At 39.9% G+C, this 22,937-nt stretch overlaps 1 long non-coding RNA gene and 1 pseudogene across 1 annotated transcript; both read left to right on the top strand.

Annotated features, from left to right (window-relative positions):
• The first annotated feature begins 2,643 nt into the window (after window positions 1-2,643).
• On the top strand, window positions 2,644-22,432 carry LOC139080451 (uncharacterized). Its single transcript, XR_011534974.1, has 4 exons — window positions 2,644-2,795; window positions 14,921-14,973; window positions 19,836-19,925; window positions 22,280-22,432. It is a non-coding gene; the product is annotated as an uncharacterized lncRNA (long non-coding RNA).
• On the top strand, window positions 9,072-10,798 carry LOC103554474 (zinc finger protein 19 pseudogene; annotated as a pseudogene).
• Window positions 22,433-22,937: the final 505 nt, after the last annotated feature.

Below are 22,937 nucleotides of genomic sequence, written 5' to 3' on the forward strand. Positions count from 1 at the left end.
CCACCTCGCAGTCTGACTCAAAGGGCAGCCTCTCTCCAGTCGAGCTTTGCAACAGAGATGTACGTGATATATAAATACATATGTTTATAAAAGTGGCTGAAAACAAAAGAGTTGGAATACTTTTATTGAAATGGAGAGGAAAGAGGAGGAAAACTTCGAAATATCGTTTCACAATACTTTCCTGAAGACGTAGCTATCAACTTTATACAAATTTTCTCTGTAGAGGAGATAAATGTGACACTCATTGCTAGGCACAAAGTTATCAAAAAGAATCCAAACTCCCAAATAAAATTGTTTCTAAGAACTTACGTTTCATGTAAAAATAGGCTAACTCTCTTTTCAAGTTCATGTGTTTGAGTTCAGTTGATACAAATTAATTAATTAAAAATTAATTTGAAGGGCCAGCCTGGTGGTGCAGCAGTTAAGTTCACACGTTCTGCTTCAGTGGCCTGGGGTTTGCTGGTTCAGACCCTGGGTGCAGATATGGCACTGCTCAGCAAGCCATGCCGTGGCAGCCATCCCACATATAAAGTAGAGGAAAATGGGCAGGGATGTTAGCTCAGGGCCAGTCTTCCTCAGCAAAGAAAGAGGAGGATTGGCAGCAGATGTTAGCTCAGGGCTAATCTTTCAAAAAAACATTTAATTTGATAAAAATGAATGCATTTTCTTTTATTTCCTTTCATTTGGTTTTACATACAGAATATCGTCCTACATGGACATTGGCACAAACCAATGTTTTGAATTCACTGACAGCACATGCTTTGAAGTAGGTGTATGGGTTCCTGTCATGCCTGCCCACTAGTCTTAGTTTTTCACTAGTAGGTTCTTAGGAAGAATGAGTGAATGAAAAAGTCAAAATTTTATATACTGAAACACATCTTGCTCTAGAATATATATATAGTTATCTACTACCACCTCCCCAAACTTACATTCAAAGTTTATTGGAGGAGGTCATCAAGTGGAGGTCATCACCAGCTGGTCCTGGGCAATCGGAGGCTCCTCGCCCCTCTCCTGTCCTTGGAACATACCCTCTGCCCACGGTTCCTGCAGTGACGCTGTTTTTAAGGACACAGCCTTGAGAGAGCAATGCGTCATTGAGACCAACTGTATGGTATATGTGACTGAGGCCAGTTAAGGTTTCTATATAACCTTTTAAGATTCTGGCTGGCAGGTATGGAGATCTATTCATCTTTCAGTGGCCCAAGACAAGCCTCATGGGGAGTCCTCTTGGCTATTAAACCTGCCACCAGCAATCTGGTCAGTCTCTTTCTTCAGTCTCTCCTGGCCTTCCATGTACGGGGGACCATTTTTCAAATCAACAAACTTTCTCACCCAGCGTTACCACGTTACTTAGTGGTGATGAATTGTTAATGCCAACAACATTTTTAGGATGAGATCTTTGCAATACTATAAAACGATATATGAACGTTCACCAACTTACTAGTTGGTTTGAAAGAAGCAGGGATTATGAGTTGAAAATATCGAAGGAAAATCTGAAATTTTGTATGACTTCATAAATTAAAAATATCATTTATAATTATGGAAAATGCAAGGAAAAAGTGTACAATCTTATTAATTCTAATTATTGGAAATAACAAAAAAGATTCATGGAGCATTTACAGGAATTTGCATATCATTTCAGAATAACAGGAAAACTATGTGACTGATTTGAAAGAGTGTATTTGAAAGGAACTAAATTCATAGCAGGTATGAGAAAGAATGAGCTTGACGCATTCTGCATTAAAGAAATAGTTACAGTTCTGCATTAACTAAGTCTTTACAGTGACGTCGAAGGCATTTCTATTAAAATAATGAAAAGGGGAAGTGTGGGAAGAAGGAAAACGCCAGTAGGAGGATGTCTACTTATAGAGTCTGCTATTGAGGAGTCCACAGAGACATTTTAACACACGGTTAAAATATCGAATAAGTTATCTTTGAGACCTGAAGCATTAAGGGCCCTTGCACACAGAAGTGGACCAGACTGAGTAGACCAGGAAGGAATCTGACCTCAGGGAATTGACCCTGGAAACACGTAATTCTTCAGTTTCCCAGCGGGAACAGATTGGTTTGGATTTTTGATAGTTGTATTGACTTTGGCCTTTTTTACCAGCTTAAAATCTCACAGATTTCCTTACAGTGCCAACAGGAGCAAGAATGTTGAAGTGTTTTTAGCAAACTCAAGAGACCAATGATTAGGATGTGATTGCCAGAGGGGCTTCCACATGCAAACTGAGTCCACATGTGAATTTGAGCAGAGGATGGTGTAGACAAGGGATCAGTGAAGCTGGAGGTATGGGTAGAGACAAGATATGCACAGGCTCGAAGTTTAGTTTAGATTTTGACACATGTTCTGAGAGCAATAGGGAGCTCATGACATCTGTCCACGTGGCATCATTAGGTTTCATTTGAGGTCCTTGAGCTTGAATTTACAGTGAGCCCATCTTCCCTGCACAGGACTTCTCCCCATAGCTTGCTGCTGTTGGGTGCAATCAGGGAGGGACAAGGCACTTGATCCACTAGGTGGTGTGTTACTCAATGTGGAGATGAGGAGCGAGGAAGTCTGAGGCCCCTGGAAGGGTGTTGTTGGAATGATGAGTCACAAATCTGAGCTAGATGAGAAGGGATGGAAGACAGGAAACATCTGAGCTTCTGAGCTAGCATTCTGAAAACCTCCAAAAGAGGATTCAAATATTTGAGTCAGACCTGTTCATAAACTGTCTTCCATGTGGTTGCCTCATGAAACACAATTTTACAGTTTTGGAAGTCACGTTCTCATGCAGCAAGAACCATTAGAAGTAAGTGGGATTTTTTTTTTCTCTTGAGAACATAATCCTGTCAAAATGTAGAAATTCATTATAAATGTTCAGTGCAAGGCAGGAATTATTGTTTTCTCCAGTGGAAAAATCCAGACCTGCTACTCCAAGTACCTCTTGCTCAAACTCTGTCAGCTGTCTTTGCCTTTCTCATGCCCTTGAAATAATCTGTAATGACGTGCAGCGACACCTTATTCCTCTAGGAAATTGATTATTCTTTGATTTCACACTCTCTTAGCTTCCTCTCCAGTTAGTGTGATATGGGTTGAATTTTCCCTGCCTTCCTGGCTTTTTGTTTCATAATTCCCATTTGCACAGAATTATGACAGTGAGGCATTCTCAGTGATATTTGGACGTCTTTTGCAACAAGCCCCTTTGACAATTTTAATGCAATGAAAATGAAAACTGAAATGTCCTTATTTCAAGTGGGTATTTATACTTTTGTTATTTGGTACGAGAAGTTGATGCTGGAATGTGAACAATAAAATTACATGGGAAATTGTTATTATGAATCATTGAATATTTAATGAGTTATAGAAATGAGACTGTCAAACCCTGGCGCTGGGTTGCAAAGCTGTGAGGGGGAAAATGATAAAACTGGAAACCTGAAACATTGCAATTCTTCTGAACCTAATAGAAGCAACCCCATCGCCCTGAGCCTTTGAGCGTTCTCATCCTTAAAAGGCGATGCTGCAACGTACTTGAGTTCGGTGCCTTGGTTGGAATGAGCCTCATAGGAAAGAGGAATGTGACATCTCTTCTTAAGATTTTTCTTAGTCCTTTTCCTGCACTGAGTTTGGAGTTCAAATTGAAGAGCAGAGAATTAACATTTGCATCAATTTTTATTGACTCCTGTGCACACAAGTTTACATGAAGGAGTGCTGCCATCACTAACGTGAGTGAGCTCCCTCTCAAAGTGCCTCCTCTTTACGTATTTCAGAAAGTATGTTTTAATTCCTCACTGCAGATAACCCGGTGCTCAGTGCTCTTTTCCTGTTTGACTGTACAACTGGTGTTTAACTGAGTTTCAATTATCTCGGAATTTCAGCGAAGTCACCAAAGTTGAAGACAATGTGTAGTAAGTACCTTCACGATCTGAAGAGAGGCAGACAGTAGCACTTAAGAATCAGTCTTACAGGCCCTGGACCATCACCCCACCATCAATATTCAGCCTATATCACAAGACAGCCAGGGGATTCGAGGAGGTGGCGTGGGTGTCTCCGTCAGCTGGGACTGCTCTCACGGAACACCACAGGCTGGGCCTTAAACAACAGACACTGATTTCTCACAGTTCTGGGGGCTGGATGCCTGAGATCAAGAAACAGTGTGTGTTTATATTATAGAAGCTCAGGATTAGGGGTGCGATATTTTGATTCAGAGCACAGTTTGCTTTTCTTCATGAAAACAGGGTTGGATCTGTGGCTCATTTCTTGGGAGGGATGATTCATTCTTTTCCACCTATCTTTCATCATTAGAACCACTTTTTCAAAGGAGATCTGCTCCAGGGAAAAGCAGAATTCTTGATAAAGAACTCTTCCTGATAAAGATGGGTGTGTGGGTGAGGGGAGGTTGGGAATCCGTGCTCCCGATTTTCCTCCGTGGTTCTTCTCCTTCTGACTCCCTAAGAGGCTCCCCATGGCTCTAACGGTGCTGTAAATGCAGTCTGAAACCATTGGATGTCTTATTTTTGTTAAAGACTTTACTTTTTTACAGCAGTTTTAGGTTGACAGAAAAATTGAGAAGAAGGTGCAGAGATTTCCCATATACCCCCTGCCCCCACGCCTGCACAGCCTCCCCTCATCTACGTCCTCACCAGATGGTGCATTTCTTACAGCTGATGAGCCTACATCATCATCATCCAGAGTACGCAGTTTCCATTAGGGTTCACTCTTGGTGTTGTACATTCTACAGGTTTGGACAAATGTATAATGGCAGGTATCCATCATTATAGGATCATACAGAGTATTTTCACTGCCCTAAAAATCCTCTGTGCTCCCCCTATTCATCCTTACACCCCCTCCACTGGATACCTTATTTTATAAAGGAGAAAGCTGATGCTAAGAAATATTAAATATTTTGCCCAAGGACGAAGAGATAATTAGTGGCTGATCTTGGACTATTGATTTAAAGCCCAGGGATCTTTTCTTCCTAATCAAATATTAATAATGAATAGAGGCGTTACTCTTTCCTTTCCTACTATTATTGTACTTAAGCAAAGACATTTTCCCTCTGCCCCTCTGATGTAGTTAAATAACTAATGATTTACTTCCAGGCATTAAATGTCGGGGAAAATTCTCGGGATCTTTAACATCTCCTTGAAATTCACCAACAATTCTCTCAAGCAGATATTGACGTTCTCCAGCTTCATTAGCTCTCGGGCATCTGCTGCTTTGATGACATGGAGATGGAGACTGAGCGATTTAGCACATCTCCTGACAGAGTCAGAGATTTCTTTTCTCTTGCCTTTGTAGTACATTCTGCTACTCCAATTATGCCAGCTCCTCTATGGACGCAGCCCCGCTTGTCTTGCCCAATCAATCGAGCCTCTCAATCAAAGCTCTTGTACTTACCTCACTCGTCTTGATTGTGTGACATTCTCCTGATTTTTGTACTCATCCTCTCTCCATGGTGCCTAATGTTTCATGCATTTCCCTGGTTCTTTAGCGGACTCTGTCACCTGAGCCAGTACATTCTGCAGACAACACTCTTTAACCTTTCCAAGGCCTAATTTACAGTTTTGTTCTCCAGCGAAATGAGTACTGCTTTTCCGATAACTTTGAAACATTTGCGATAAGCCACTGTTATTGATCTTCCTCAAAATAAGTTTTCTGCACAGATTTTTTCTTTTGCTTTGCCCGACTTGAGATGCAATTATTCAATTGACAGTCTGTGAATTGATTTTGCCAACGGTACTGGAGAGTTTCTAAAGAACACTGTTGCAACTTTAGGGGAAATGTGATTTAGGGCCTAAACAACCATGTTTTTTCCTGATCTTCAGCTATGTGCCTCCTTTTTGAGCCTTTCAGCTCTCAGACTCTGGGCAGAATTAAACTCCTGAGTATGTGAGTTCCTCAGACCTACTCAAGCGGTTTAGTAGAGATGAAGTCAAGATGCAGGATGATCTGACTACAACAAGCACCATCTGATGCCAACAAGCCTAGGAGAACTGCCTGGAGCCACTTCTGATTCCAGTTATGTCATGAAAAGACAGTGATGGCAATTTTAATTGTAAGTAATAGAGTAGGGAGCATCTTTGAACACCTTAAATATCTTTAAGGTATTTTCTATTCTTTTTGCTGATAGAATTATCAGAGCATTCCAGGCTGATAGATCAATAGATAAAACGCATCTATCAGCTATGTGCAAAATAGGTCTGGGCACATTGGATATAGATCCCCTCCTAGGCTTCCTGATCACTAAGGATTCCTCTTAACTCCAATAACACAGCATCATGATGCGCGTCCCTAACTAGAAGAGGAAAGAGTAACAAAGGAGAGCTTGATCTGTAATGAGCTATAGTAAAACGTTAACAAACTTTAACCATACAGCTCAGAATACACCTGCGCATCAGGTGAAGTCAAGAGCGTAAAGAATAGTTTGACTAACTCATGTCAAGAATCCACCTAATTATTAATACATTCAATATTCCTGTCAAAACTGAACTATCTAGAGAGGTATCTCAGTGGGTCAAAATGTATGTGAAGATGAGTCTCTTTCAGAATCTACTTCGATTAGTCTAGATTTGTGTTTTTAAGAATTTTTTGGTAGCAGCACACTCCTTTTTTCTCATGAACTCACATGGAAGCTGGACCTACAACATGGGGATCTGACAGTGACATGGAAGCAGAGCCTGGGGCTCCAGGTCCTGTGGTCACCCTCCTCTGCCCTGTCCCACCTTTCTGGGCAGCTTCTGAGGCATCTGAGAGCCCCAGAGGGCCCAGAAAACCACAGTTTTGAAAATCATTCTTCGTTATCACACACCTGCTCATATGGTAGTGTACCAACATTGGGTCATGATTAAAGCACATGACCCTAAATAATAATAACAGATGGAGAAATTCCAATCTCCATTCACTGGTGTGGGCTACATAGTTCTGGTCTGAATTACAGTCTTAAAAATCGTATATTTAGCACCTACTTTGTATCAGAAGTTGGGCTAGGCCTGCTGACACAATGCCAACAAGACAGTCCTGTCCTCATAGGTCTCATATTATAGTGGACAATAAGCGTAATGGAAGGCTAATCAGGTAAAAATTGTATTTTCTAAATGAGTGCTATGAAAGAATCAAATAAGAAGATAAAAATAAAACAACAGACCGACACCTAAAGTACAGAGGTGAGGACAAGCTTCTATAAGGACGTGAATGTTAAATTGAGACTGAAGAGAAGAGAAGGAGCCGGCCGTAGGAGGAGAGGAGTGGAGTGAGGAGGAGTGGGACTCAGAGGGAGCTGAGCCTTGGTGTGTTTAAGATGGGAGATGATACCTCGTGGTGGCTATGATTTGCATTTCCCTAATGCTTAGTGATGTTTGCCATCTTTTCATGTACCTGTTGGCCCCTTGTATGTCTTCCTTGGAGAAATGTCTATTTGCCCATTTTTTAATTGGGTTATTGAGTTGTAGGGGTTCCTTATATATTTTGGATATTATCTCTACCATATATATGGTTTTCACATATTTTCTTCCATTCTCTAGGTTGCCTTTTGACTCTGTTGATGGTGTTTACTTTGCTGTGCAGAAGCTCTTTAGTTTGATGTAGTCTCATTTGTCTATTTTTGTTTTTGTTGTTTGCTCTTTTGGTGTCATGTCCAAGAAATCATTGCCAAGATGAATGTCATGAAGTTTCCCCCCTATGTTTCCTTCTAGGAGTGATGGCTATTATAAAAAAAATGATGTGTTGGCAAGGGTGTGGAGAAATTGGAACCCTTGTAGAGTGTTGGTGGGAATGTAAAATGGTGGAGTCGCTGTGGAAACAGCACGGAGGGTCCTCAAAAAGTTTGAAATAGAACTACCAAATGATTTAGCTATCCAACTTCTGGGTATTTATCCAAAATAATTGAAATCAGGATGTCGACCAGATATCCACACTTCCGTGTTCATTGCAGCATTATTCATGACAGCAAATATGTGAAAACAATTTTAATGTCCGTTGATGGTTGAATGGATAAACAAAATGTAGTATATACACACAATGGAATATTATTTAGTCTTAAAAAAGAAGGAAATCCTGCTACTTATGACAACATAGATGAACCTGGAGGACATCATGCTAAGTGAAATAAGCCAGATGCAGACGGACAAATACTCTGTGATTCCACTTATAAGAGGTCCCTAGAATAGTCAGATACATAGAAGCAGAGAATAGAAGGATGTTTTCCAAGCACTGGAGCATGGGAGAGATGGGGAGTTGCTGTTCAATGATATGAAGTTTCAATTATGCAAGGCAAATACGTTCTAGAGATCTGCTGTATAACGTAGTGCCTATAGTTAACAATACGCTTAAAAATTTTTTAAGAGAGTAGATCTCATATGAAGTGTTCTTACCACAACAAGATTAAAAGAAAAGCCTGGGAAAAATACAGTGTTTCCATGCTTCCTGGACGAAGGGAAATGTGATAAAAGGTACATTTGTAGAGACAGAAGGGGACAGAGTCTCAAGTAGATACTTACAGGATTTGATTTCATTCCAAGTGCAATGAGGCGGTAAGGAAAGGTTTCCAGCATGGAATTGCTGATGATTAACATATTTCATAAGCATCTGTTCTGATGCTGTATGGTGAATAGCTGGGGTGATGGCTGATGGGCAAACATGGAAATAGAGAAACTGGAAATGCACTATTTCAGTGGAGCTGAGCGATGACCATGGGCAACGGCATGTCTTAGAAAGGGTGTCTGTCATTCTGCTCATGGAGCCAAGGAATGCCACACATTCTGCTCTCTGGAAAACTTCAATATTGACTCCACTAAGTTGAGTAAAACAGTTCCAGAAAAAGATAATTCTTCCTGAGACTTTAATGGGGAAAGACTCTGAAGAAGCCAGATGGCACAACCTAGAAAATTATTTCAGGAAAGAGTTTGTCATTTTCTGCAGAAGGTCATGACCTCTCTGATACAGAAACGGAATACCACACAGGGAGACATGAGAAGTTAGAGAGGAGAAGTGATGAAAGTTTTGAAGAGGAAAAAAATGATGTAACTGAATTAATGTTAGCAGAAATTCACATGGCACGGTTAGATAAAAAAACAACTGGAATACACGTTGCACCTTTACTGAGCCCCTGCCCTTCACTGAGGGAGCCCAGGTGATGGCAGCCATGCCCCTGGAAGCCCGGCACCAGGAGGTGATGACCTTTGAGGACTTGGCTGTGTACTTCACCCGGGCAGAATGGGCTGGCCTTTCTCCCGCACAGAGGGCCTTATGCAGAAGTGTGATGCTGGAGAATTATGGGAACTTGACATCCCTGGGATACCCAGTTCCCACACCTGCCCTGATCTCACTTCTGGATGGAGGGGATTTGTCCTGGGGCCTGGAGGCACAGGATGACCCACCTGCAGAGAGGACCACAGACATCTGTAAAGATACTGAGGCCGACATTGACAATGAGTCCACGTCAACCCAGGGAATTTCTGGAGAAAGAGACCTGATGTTGTCACATGGTCTGCAGAAGAGTGTTCTTCAGAGAACCAACTTCCTAGAAACATATAAGCTGGAGAAGCACCAGGAAATCCCCACAGTGAAAAACATTAGAGGAAAGGTTCCAAGAATCCACTGTGATAGGAAACCCTTCAGATGTGAGGAGTGTGGGAGATGCTACAGCTTTCTTTCTTACTATGTTAGACACCAGAGAATCCACACTGGAGAGAAACCCTATCAGTGTGAGGAGTGTGGGAGAGCCTTCAATGATAATGCAAATCTCATCAGGCATCAGAGAATCCATAGTGGGGACAGACCCTATGTCTGCACGGAGTGTGGAAATAGTTTCACCAGTAGTTCTGAATTTGTGATACATCAGAGAATCCATACTGGGGAGAAACCTTACGAGTGTAATGAGTGTGGAAAATCTTTTGTTCGTAATTCACCACTACTTTGACATCAGAAAATCCACACTGGAGAGAAACCTTATGAATGTAATGAGTGTGGCAAAAACTTCAGAAGGAATTCCCATCTTAGCCAACATCAGCGTATTCACACAGGGGAGAAGCCTTATACTTGTAAAATATGTGGGCAAGCCTTCAATTTTCATACAAAATTAACTCGGCATCAGAGAGTCCACAGTGAGGAGAAACCCTTTGACTATGTAGATTGTGGAAAAGCCTTTAGTGCTAAGGAACAATTGAAAAGGCATCTACGAATCCGTATTCAGGAGTCTTCCTATGCATGCGATAAGTGTGGAAAAGTCTTCACTAGCAAAAGAAATCTTCTTCAGCCTCAAAGAATCTATACTAGAGAGAAACCCTATGAGTGTGTCAAGTATGAAAAAGCCTTCAGGACTTCTTCCCAGCCAGGTCATGTCCATCCTGGAGAGCAGCCTGTGCTGGACATTTGTCATTTTGGCCTCCCAGAATTTTTTACCCCCTTTTACTGGTGATAGTACACTAAATTTCCTGTTGGATTCCATCTTCTGCTCAGGAGTGGAATGTATGACACAGGCCTGGCTCAGCTGCAGATTCCTTCCTGCAAGCCATGGCTGTTGGTTCACATGTCAGTAGGTGAATCAAGATGGTCCATTTAGAGTCCCAGGACTTGGCAAGAGTTAACAGGAAGACATACTCTCTTTTTTTCCCCTTGGTCTTAAAACTGGTAGGAACTCCTGGATTCTTGTGGAGGCTGAGAATAGTCAGCACAGCAAAAGAGATAGCAGAGTTGGAGAATAATCAAACCTTGAAGATTCTGCTTGAACAACCACATTAAACCATATCTGAACCTAGAAATACATCTGGGTTTTAGCATTCCAGTAACCAATAAATTCGAGTTTTGTTTTTTAAAAAAAAAAACAACTGGAAGAGTTAAAGAAAAACTGTTACTTGAAAAATCAAAAAAATAGATTAAACCCAAGTAAAAGTTGGGTGATGAAAATAACTCATAAGGTTTTCCGTGGTTATTAAAGCTGAACTTCAAAATGGATTCTGACTTTCCTAGTGACTAAAAGAAAGAAGGAAATACTGTAACGCTCTGGGCTCACATTATTCCTAAAATAAAGACACACCAGTAACTTAGCATTAGTAATTATTTTCCAAGCATTAAGGCCCTACTTAATATATGCAACAATTAAAATAATGGCCATATATCATTCTTTACATAGTTTTGTAAAGAAATCTAATTCAAGCTTAAAAAAATGTTGTCATTTTAATCATTCCTGAGAAAGTATCTGCTTCTTCCCCTCCTCCTGCAGCCTTCTATTTCTTATCAACTGTAAAGTGAAAAATAATATGAATCAAAACTTGTATTAATGTTATAAAATTTACATTTTAAACGTTGTCTAATTGCAAAAATTTCCTGGAAACAATAAGAAAATTGTTGCTTTGTTTATGAGGCTATCATCTACTGAATCAGATATGTGCAAATCTCTTTGTTTGAGGAAACTCAAAACCAATTTGAAACTCAACTTCAGTGGTCATGGAAGATTTTAAGATGTATTTCTCTTTCTGTAACTTAGAAATAGGATTTTTCTTCTCTAGCTGGTTGATACGGTGGATTACATTGATTGATTTTCAAATTCTGAAAACTGCCTCATGTGCCTGGAATAAATCCTACTTTGTTAAGGTGTGTAATTATTTTTATACATTGTTGGACTCATTTTGCTAGAGCGTTTTTGAGGATTTGGGTCCATGAGTGATATTGGTTTGTATTTTTATTTTCTTCAATGATTTTATCTGGTTTGGATATTAGGATATTTCTGGTCTCAATGAATGAGTTAGGAAGCGTTCTCTCTGCTCCAATTTTCTGGAAGAAATTGTGGAGAATTGGTACCATTTCCAGCTTAAATGTTTGGTAGAATTCACCAATGAAACCATCTAAGCCTGGTGATTTCTTTTCTGAAAGGTTATTAATTATCAATTCAATTTAGTTAGTAGATGGACTTTCTGAGATTATCTATTTCTTCTTTGGTGAATTTTAGTAGTTCACTTCATTCAAGGAATTAGTCTATTTCATGTAAGTTATCAAAATTGTGGACATAAAGTTGTGTCTACCGTTATTATTCTTTTAATGTTCATGGGATCAGTAGTGATGACCTCTGTTTCTTTTATAACATTAATAATTTGTATCTTCTCTCCTTTTTTTCTTGGGGAGCCTGGTTAAAGGTTTATCAATTTTATTGATCTTTTCAAACAATCAGCTTTTATTTTCACTGATTTTCTTTATGGTTTTCCTATTTTCAATTTTATAGATTTCTGCCCTGATTTTTATTACTTTTCCATTAGGTTTAAATTGCTCTTCTTTTCCTAGTTTCCTAGGTGGAAGCTTAGGTTATTGATTTTAGATCTTTGTTATTTTCTAACATATGCATTCAATGCTATAAATTTTCCACCAAGCACTCTTTTTACTACATCCAACAAACTTAAATAACTTTTATTTTTGTTATTATTTAGATGAAAACATATCTTAATTTCTTATGATACTATACTTCCGTTTTGACCCATGTGTTATCAAGAAGTCTTTTTTTTTTTTTAATTTCCAAGTATTTGGGAATTTCCCATCTTCTCTCTATTGTTGATTTTTAGTTTACTTTCATTGTGGTCTGAGAAAACACTTTGCATGATTTCTATTTTTTTCCCAAAAATATCAAGTTTATTTTTATGTCCTAGGATATGATCTATCTAGATGAATGTTCCATGTGAGCTTGAGGAGAACATGTACTCTGCTGCTGTTGGATGGGGCATTCCATAAATGCCACTTTAGATCCAACTGATTCATGGTACCATCCAGCTTACCTACGTCCTTATCTATTGTTCACTTGCTTAATCTATCAACTAAAAGTGTGTTGTTGAAGTCTCCAGTGATAACAGCGGATACGTCTATTTCTCCTTGCAGTTTTTGCCTTCTGTATTTTGAAGCTCTGTTATTAGGTGCATACATGTTAAGGATTGCTTTGTCTTCTTGGAGAATTGACCTCTTTATCATTACGTAATGCTCCTCGTTATCCCTGATAGATCTCCTTGCTCTGGAGTCGGTTTCATCTGAAATTAATACAGCTACTTGTGCTTTCCTTTGCTTAAGGGTACCATAGCATGTCTTTCTCCACCCCTTTAATGTTAACTTATTTAATTCTATATGTTCAGGTTGGGGTCTTTTACCTAACATACAGTTACATTTTATTTTTAATCCCCTATGACAATATACATCTTTTAATTGGAATTCAATTTCTGAGTCAAAAGTATTCCTTTTGGCTCTTGTGTCCATTTGACCTACTCATTTCTTGTATTTTGTGTTGTTTTTGAGTACTTCATGATTTTCTAACACTACAATGCTCCAGCATAATCTTGTACATTTCCTGCTCCAGTCTTTGGATCATCCATTTTCCTGAGAAGCACTGGTTCCTTCTATTTGAGAATGATGTTAGAAACCAAGACCTAGTGCTAGGTGTACTCCTTGCTACTGGAGGGTCATTGTTTCTAGGTTCCCTCAGCTGACACTGTACAGAAATACATGTGTGTACCTTCCTCCTGGTTATACACACACCTGTATGTATTTCAGTGTGTATCCCTCTGTAACTGTGTTAAGATAATCTGAGCTCACGCTGTTGTCTCCAACTCTAATCCATGACCCCATGAATCACTCTGGCCACCCTCCTCCTTTTACCTATCTGCAAATAAAAGCATTTAATTCATGTGATGAATCACTGACATTACACAATTTATGTTTCATAGCTCAAACATGCATGTGTTTTTCATTCTTAACTGAACAGTGCAAATGCTGCACAAACGTAACTCAATTGTTTCTATCGCACCTCTTGATATGTGCTCCTTATATGAATACTCTCTACTTTTGTGTTATTGTTGAGCAATGGGGAAAATGAAAGGAGGAAGAATTATGGCTTTCCCTATCTTTCCCTCTCATACCATGTCATCATTTTCAACATATATAGTTGATTGAAACAAGGAAGTGATAAAGGTAAGAAAGGCACGCTAGAGTTCCCTGGTCATTCATGCTTCTTAGACAGTGATTGTCTTGGATCCATGTTCTAAGCCGGTTCTCATTTGAATGGAAAGCATGGATCATCAGGGCTGTTAGTGGCCCCACTGACTTCATTGTAGATGCTGGACACTTACCTTTACTCTCTTTGACTCCCTTTGATCATCACACATTGAGTCCACAAGAATTCTGTACTTTGGAGCACTGTAGACATTATATGAGAATGGGGCAATGAGAAATGTTGGGCATGTGTATTGTGTGTATATTCTCTGCTCACATGCATGCTCCCTTATTTCATCAGGTGCAAATTACAGAAAACTCCAAAGATAAAACTACTAAGAATTTCAAGCTGGTGACAGTACAACACGAAATTAGGCACAGGACTTTTGTGAATATGGGGCATAGTATACACCCAGGAAGCCAGCCCTGGGTAGGTGTGGGGCAGGTATATCTGTGGTGATATAGGGGCTTAGGAATTTTCTCACACTAACTGGTGAGGTTAGAGGAGGCATCTCAGAGGAGGCCATAGCCCTTTCTTTCCTTTTTTCCAAGAGTCTTAAGGGTGGCAGTTGACCACATGATGATGTGGGAGGGAGATGCAGTTTGAAGGACTGGTAAATGGAGACAAAAGCAGAGGAGCAAAATATAGCTTGAAACTGGAGGGCCACGCCCAGCAGGGCAGTTAGTGCTCATGAAGGAGGTGGCCGTGAGCTCATGAGAAGACTGGCTGAACAGGGCCGACTGTGAAATTAATATAAGCACATGAGCGGTCTTTGAAGGATATGTGGGTGTCACCCCCCAAGTTCTTTCCTTTCCCCCTCTTTAGAATTGTTAGATATAAATCTTTGCTTCTCTTTACTTAATTGATCTGGCATTGAAAATTGTGTTTATGTAGCACTTAGAGGCTCCATCTTCTTAACTGCTGTGACAATTTTATGCTCTGTTAACTAAATTTCTCTAATTTAATTGTTACAGTATCTCCCATTGGAAGAAGACAGAACCTTCTTGGATTCTTTGTGTTGGAAAAAGTTAAGTACATGTATGTATTTCATTTCTTCACACAGCAAGCACAAAAAGAGGAAGAGTCGCATAGACATGTTTATTTCTACAAGGTGAAACCCAGTGTTTGTCTTTATTCATTGAGAAAAACAATTGCTTTGCGTCACAAAAGGAGGGAACTCTTCCTCCCCCAGCAGGAGTACCAGATACTCTTCCAGCAGGTACCGTGTACTGATTGAAATTCATACATATTTGAAAGGCACATGCATAAACCATTCTCAGATATTTCCTTTCCGTAAAATCAGATGACAGACTATCTTTGTTAAAGCACTCCTGAAAAATAAATAAAGTACTTTCTCTGGAGTAAGTTAACCTGTGTTTAAAAGTACAAATCCGATGCTTACTGTGTGACCTTACTTTATTATCTTCAGTACCTGAGTCTTAATCCTTTTAAACACATAGAATAGGAAAAATAATTGTCATCTTGAAAATTTTTGTGTGGATTAGATGTAATAAGATTTTAACACTTATCCCAGCAAATGTTTTGTACCTAATCACTGGTACTTATTAGTGGTGATGCTAATAGAATTATAGATAAAATACTTCAAATCAATGGACTTAAAAGGTTACCGAATGGTGACTTGAGAAGAGGTCATCATATTTGATTGATGCTGTAGACTGCCTCAGACCCTCAATTTTGTTATTGTAATTGTTTTAATAATATCTAAAAATCTATCTGAAGATATTGGACATGGCTTTAAGATGATTCGACTTTCATATCAAATTGTGGGCCACTCCTCATGATATATGTCCACAAACTCATATGTGTCAAAAATACTAAAATATAGAAATACTAAAAATATTTTTTTGCAAATTTTTCTTAGTTGGTCTTCCTCTGCCTGAATTTCTCTCTCTCTCTCTTATATTTTTTCTCTTTAAAAATATCATGCATTTCCCGTGGACAAAATTTGAAAACTAATAAAAATAATTTAAAATCAGTAACTTTATTTCTGGAGTATAGCTCCACAGCTCTATCTGTTGAGTTTTCCTGAGACCTCCTTTGGCTTCTCTCATCTCCCTGGACACATTCTCTCCAGCCAGCGTCCTCATTACCCACAGCTTCCCAGAATAAGCATCTTAGGCTGACTCAAAATCTACTTCTCCAAGCTAGATTTGTTAGTGCTATATATCTCTATATATTCGTCCTCTGGCCATTCCATAGCCATCTTGAAATCAACATAGCATCTCTATCAGTGTGATTTTTCATCAATTTCTTCATGGATTAATTCACTTCACTGACTATCACAGGATGGCATCTACCCTCTTTTAGCCCTTCTTGGAGGTCATGAGATATCCACTCTGCTGACAAAACCATGAAACACTGTAGCATTAAAAAGCTTAATTCTGTGACATTTTGATTGGGACACTGAGTGTGCAGATCTAAACAAGCTTGTGTTTTAATGCTCACCCATCTTACCCATCACTGTTGGTATCATAACTCTGCTTAGTGCCATTAGGAAAGAAAAAAATGGATTTTTTGTGCTGATCTGTTTGGAAGTATCCCACCTTTGCCTTGGGAGAGCAACAGGTGCAGGGTGCTGTTTTTATCTCCAAAGCCAAGTTAAACACATTTTTATCACCGTACCTACAGAGGCGGCCTTGCACTCCAGCACCTGAGTGCAAGATTGTGGAGTTTCCTGGACACCCCATTCTGGACCATGCCACGGGGACTGCGAGTTCTTGGCCACTCCTCAAGACACAGATCCTGGGGCATGACTCTGGCTGTCTGACTCTTCTAAGTCACTGTCTGGTTCCACCTTACAGACCACCATCATTCCTTCCCAAGAGAAAAGATGGCATTGGAATTGCTGATGGCTGCCTTTATCTCCTCCTTCATTGTACACGACTCTTGCCCACCCTGACACGGTCATTTCTCCTCTCTGTTCGGCCTGCCCGCAGTCTCCAATTCATCCTCCTCTGGGACCTCTTTGTAGAGGCCGACCTTCCAGCCATTTTTTTGTTTAAATAGTACATATCTGTGTTTCAGTTTTGTATTGAAACATTTTCAAAACTATAGCCTCACTTTCTCTTCCATGTTTCATTTACTTCTTTAAACTGTTCCTTATCTTACAACTATCCTCAAAGTAAACCTCACCATCGTACACCCAGCTGTCAAATCTGTTTGAACATGGGAAAGGGCAGACCTTCCGTATTTTCTAGAATATTGCTCACAACTACAGAATGAGCCTTTACCAGATGGTGAAGTTTATTTCTATAGACACAAAATAGGGAGGGTCCCAGTCAATAAATTAACCTGGTTTTATCTGTAAATGATCTTTGATTCTGAGTTGATGAGCAAGCTCTTGCAGTTTTCTTTCTGCTTATCATGGCACACTCTTGTCGAATCATTCTGAACTCACAAGTGTTTCAAAAGGCAAGGCACATTGATTTCCTCATTATGTCAGGAAATGGCAAGTTCAGCAAATTTCTAAACCCTGTCAAACTCTGAGGTCTGATGATGGACTGTGTTGGTGCTTGCTCATGTGTTGGAGCCTGTTTCACACCGTCTCCTAGAGGGACTGAGGGACCGGAGCCCTGGCTTCCCCGAGCGGTTTCTTGTTCACCACGAAGTTCTCTCTTGGCTTCCCTACCATCCCTGTTGGTCTTTCACACCCCACCGCTGTTCTCAATTCCACCTCTCAGGACCTCCGTATGGGGTAATCTACCTGAGATAACTTTGGGCTGTGAGCAGCATGATACAGATGGATGTATTTTCACGTTTGTGTTCTCATCATTTAATGTGATGCCTGGCAGTGCATCACTCAGTAAACAGTTCTTCATGGAACACCTGCACGACCGAGAGACCCTCCTTATAGGCGCATACGTATTCCAACTCGGAAAGACTTAAAACCTACCATCTCGTGGCTCGTTGCACAGATCTGTAAATGCTAACAAGAAGTCATTTGACTGAAAAATATCATGCCACTTTTACTATCTCGAAAGAAGGAGTGCGTGGATTCAGGGGCACTTTCCCTCTAGAATCATCGCCCTAAAGGACCAGAGTAATGTTCTGGTGGGCCCTGCAAGGAAAGAGGCTGTGGTCTCTTTGCTTCTGTTGTGTGGTCAGAAGGAGCTAATGACCTGTGAGGCCAAGCATGTTTCTCGATACTTCCACCTGAACCAGTCGACTAGAAACCCTGCTGAGATTATGAGAGGCCAAGATATACACTGACCTGCTAACCGGGGAGTCAGAGAACAATATGGAAACATTGGGGTCATTTTTAAAGTAATAACGAGGATGGCAGGGTCAAGCATAAGGGTTAACAAAGGGGGTCACAGTCCCAGACATGAAAGCAAACCAACAAGTAAACTTCATTTTCCTGTAAAAAAAATATATGCCTTGTTGTCTCACTTTCTGTAATGACTAATGGTTTAAGGGGTTCTCAGTTTGACCCATCAACCTTTCATCCAATGGTTTTAGAAACTCTAGATGCTTACAAGTTGTGTATATATACTTTGCTTATAACTTACATGTATATATATATGTTTACTTATAACAAATTTGCAAATTATATATCATTCGTTTATTTATTGATGCACACCTGTTCTGGAATCCTTCTCTTCCTTCTTTTCCATGGGATGGGAGAGGAAATATCTTGTCTCATCTCTGAGAGACACGTGGGACTTCCGTGGCACAGCTCCTGGGCCCACTCAGGGTGACCACACGCCTAATAACCAACTTCATACAGGAAGTACTGCCACTTGTTTAAAGTATTATTATGGGAGGTGCCACCAGGCGTAAAGCGGGGATTTCCTTACACTTTTGGGACAATCAGTAGAGAAAATATTCGGAGCTATCACCTGTATAACTTACCCAGTCAAGATAGTTCAGCATACCTGTTATACCAGGAGGATCCATTTTCAAGGTGTGCTCCAGGTAGACGGGAGACATAGCTCAGAAGAAGTGATGTCTGTGTCCCCCAAAAATAACCAGAGCTCTTGTACCAGACTTTAGCTGGTACAGAATTACCTGTACTATATACATCTAATCTTCAAATTTATTATGAAGGCATTAAAGTTTTATCTTTTAGTTGATCACAGCGTAGAAGAGAAGATCTGGCCCTAATCCTCCAAAAATTAAGAATGAAAAAAAAAAAAAGGAAGATTAAATTTGGATGACATAAATGTTAACGACTTTTTAAAAAGCGTTTAAAATGTACTGTAGGAAAATTTCCATTGTGCATATTTTAAATCTACGCTGCAGAACAGCCTATATATAGGATGAACTTCCATTACCCACGAGCTAAAGAGCCGTCCAACTCGTCAAGTATTCTCGTTCAGCAATGAGAGATTCTATCTGAGAAACCATATATTTTTCTAAGCCTGAGTCATTAGAAATCATTCTAGAATAGTCAAGTTATATTTCCATCACAAGTAAGCACAGACTAATAACCATAATTGAATCTTTTTAATGACTAAAATTCTTGACGTTTGTTAGGGTGATTGTTAAGAAACTCCCTTTCATTATATAGAGAAAGCATAGGTATTTGAGTTGATTTTTAAGCACAGGATTATTAGTAATGTTTACTGAAATTCCTGATCAAGCTTCCTTTCTTATGATTTTTGTGGCTTACCTCTTCCAGCAGGGAGAATTCTGAATGATTACGTGGTTTCTGGTTAATTAAGCCTGTAAGGACTTTGAGCCCCGAGTCCTGAGGCAGGGAGCTTACTGGACAGACTGACCATCCAGTTCCTGGCTGGGAAGGAAAGATCCTTTCCTAATGGCCTGGGTGGAGCAAGGATGACAAAAAGGCAGTTTTTGTGGATGTCTACAAATAGGAAAATTACTTCTCAGCCCTCCTACCAGCCCATTTTTCGTTTCTTTGTTCAGCACGAAATGAAAAGCCCACTGCCAGCGATGATGTGGAACATTCAGAATATTCTTCAATATACCAAAGGGAAAATGTAGAGGCCTTTGGTGGTGAGTTATTTGTGTTCTCTTCTCCTCGGTTCCCCTCTGGATATGAAATAAAATTAGAGTAATGGACATAATTAACTCCAAGTCTCATCTCAGAAGGATAATTTATTACCAGGTTAAAACCCCTTGAACCAGAACTCTAAGTGATTTGTAGTGATTATTATATGACACTTTCACATTTTTGCTGACCTAGTTTTCTTTTTAAAAAAGAAGGGAAGAAACTAAATTATGGAGTAAAAATGAGTCTTACCCATTTCACTGATTGCACTGATTTTGTCAGGTTATTTCTAAAAATCACCTTAAGAATATCACGTTGGCGACTCATTGGCCATGTCGGGGTAACTAAGATTTCAGTACTCGTGGTCCTTCCATTGTCGTTGGGATGGCACCTCTGATAAAATGGCTCAGCCAGTTGTATTATCTGCTTGACCAGACTACTGGCTCAGCAGCGTAAATTTTAATCTTTGTTTTCAAAGAGTTTGTACTTAGGTTGGGAGGTGAAAAGCCAGAAAACAAACAGAAATTCAGGAAATAACATCTATAACCAACACTTAGACTGAGTACAATTAAATCAGAATTCTTTTAGAACTATTTCTTTCGAAACACAGAGCCAAATGCAGGAGGAAGGCTAAAATAAGGACATCTTAATCACCCAATGACAAGGTGGGAGGACCAGACTGAAGTCTGAGAATTTAAGTAGCAGCATGTTTAAATGTCGATATGAAATCAGTTATAAGAGCCACCAAAATTGTATAGCTGGGGAACTTGACAAGCAGCTGGTCTACAGTGAGTTCTGTTCTGTGTGTGTAGAGTGAGTTCAATGAAAATGTGCAAAATGAAGATGGTACCGGTCGGCATCATGAAGGCCTTGTTCTACCACCACAGCTTATCCCTGCACTTTGACTTGGCCTCGAAATGGGTCACAAAAAATGTGGCACTTGGTGCAGGATTTCAATTATAGGTGGGGTTTAATTTACGACTGAGGACGTATTCTGGATATGCTGCTCCTTCCAATTTCTGCTCATGTCAGGGACAGGTGAGGGTCCTTATTCTAATTCCCATGATTGGAACTGTTTGTATTCGGTGTCAATTATTATTTGGAGAACTCTAGAATTAAAAGCTGCAAATGGAAGTCCTTCTTCCGCCTTTAACATAATTAACTCTAATTATATAACTAATTTGAATTTTATTGGAAAACTTTTCAGTGTAGCTATTCAGAGGGGAATGATTACCAGCTAAGACAGAAACGAGGAATAATGATAATAATAAAAATTCATCAGGGCATGTTGGAGTAGCTTTTTTGCAAGCTTTAGTGGTTCTTGCTCTTATTTTGTGAGGAAAAAAAGGAGGAAATAATTCAACTCATAGAGCATCTATTTATTGCTCTTCGCAGAATGTAAATGTGCTAACAGTGGTTGGAAGGAAATGAGAGAACTGAATTTGCTGCATTTCTAAATGTGCTCATATTTCTATTTCTTGTCAGCTTTGCTCTATTTCAGAGGAGAAGCCAATTGTATCCTTAACTCCTTTTTCGTTCAGATCGATAGGAAACTGATAAGCAGACATGGGACAGGCACTCACACACTGAGGGCTGCGGGCAAACCTAGCTCTCCAGTTTAATGACCTGCTGGATTAAACAATACTGATCTTTCCTGGCATATGGGGTCTTTGAAACCAAAGTGAGAGATTTCCTTTAAACCACATGGGGAACACACAGCCAGTGGAATATACTAATAAGCCCTTTGCATGAATTACTTACTTCAAACCTTTTGCAGACAGAAACACCACAGCCTCACCCTGCTCTTTTCTTCTGGGTGTGGGAGTGATTGTTTACAGCCCTGATAGTGTGGGTCTTAACGCGGGGACTCTGCAGTGTCCGTCAATAGGTCTGTAGGGAATCGTGCCTGTGTTTTGTAATCTTTACACTCAGGACAAATAAGGGGCTGTTTTCTTTCTCTGTGGTGCGGTTTCACATTTTGTCCTGTATCCCTTAGCTGTGAACACTGAACTGCCTTTCATCGCCGGGACTTATGGGATGTGCGCTACCAAAATGTACTTCTCTACACCTCGTTTGGTGACTATTATGTTACCTTCCATTGAAATATGTATTTTGCCAAAAGATAAAGTACTGTTCATTCTTATCCTGTAAACTCTGCCATTTTCAACAGAGAGACAGGCATTTTTTTTTTTTCCTATTTAGTAACCTTATGTATTCACATCCCTGACAAATTCGTGGGGAAAATAAACATGGATTTATTTCATAGATTGTCCATACAAATATTTTGGGCACATACATATTATTTGGCGTGCATCTAAAGACACTGTCTGAGGATGTTTGTTTTTTCTTTGTTTCCCAGCTGTATGAAAAATATTTGGAAGAAATGATGGAATAACCTTCTCTTAACGACTGAATCAATGAGCGTCAGGTCCATTCACCTATCTTCCGTGTACCTATTTCTGAATGCTCACTAAAAATGTCCATGTGTCTTCATCATGGGCCGGAAATAAAGCAAAACAAAACTTGTAAGTGGTTTTTGACGACGGAGATCTTCCAGAGTTGTAAAATCACAACTCATAAACAAAGCACAAAAAGCAAGCAAACAAATTAGGAGGGCATTTTAGACACTGCTAAATTATGAAACCCATCATTCTTTCCCCACTTCTAATTGTTTTTTTGGTTTTGGTGAGGAAGAGTGGCCTTGAGCTAACAGCTGTTGCCAATCTTCCTCTTTTTGCTTGAGGAAGATTAGCCCTGAGCTAACACCTATGCCAATCATCCTCCACGTTGCATGTGGGATGCTGCCGCAGCATGGCTTGATGAGCGGTGCATAAGTCTTCCCCTGGGATCCAAACCTGCAAACACTGAGCCACCAAAGCGGAGCATGCAAACTTAACCGCTATGCCACTGGGCCGGCCCCTCTAATCGTTTGATTGTTAAATTGTATGTGCATGTTTGTGCACATACCCCTCATCCAGGCAAATGCCTTAGTCAGAAACAGCTCTTAAGCTTTTCTT

Source organism: Equus przewalskii, chromosome 30 (genome assembly GCF_037783145.1).
Source record: "Equus przewalskii isolate Varuska chromosome 30, EquPr2, whole genome shotgun sequence".
In the NCBI taxonomy this organism is placed as follows: Eukaryota; Metazoa; Chordata; class Mammalia; order Perissodactyla; family Equidae; genus Equus; species Equus przewalskii.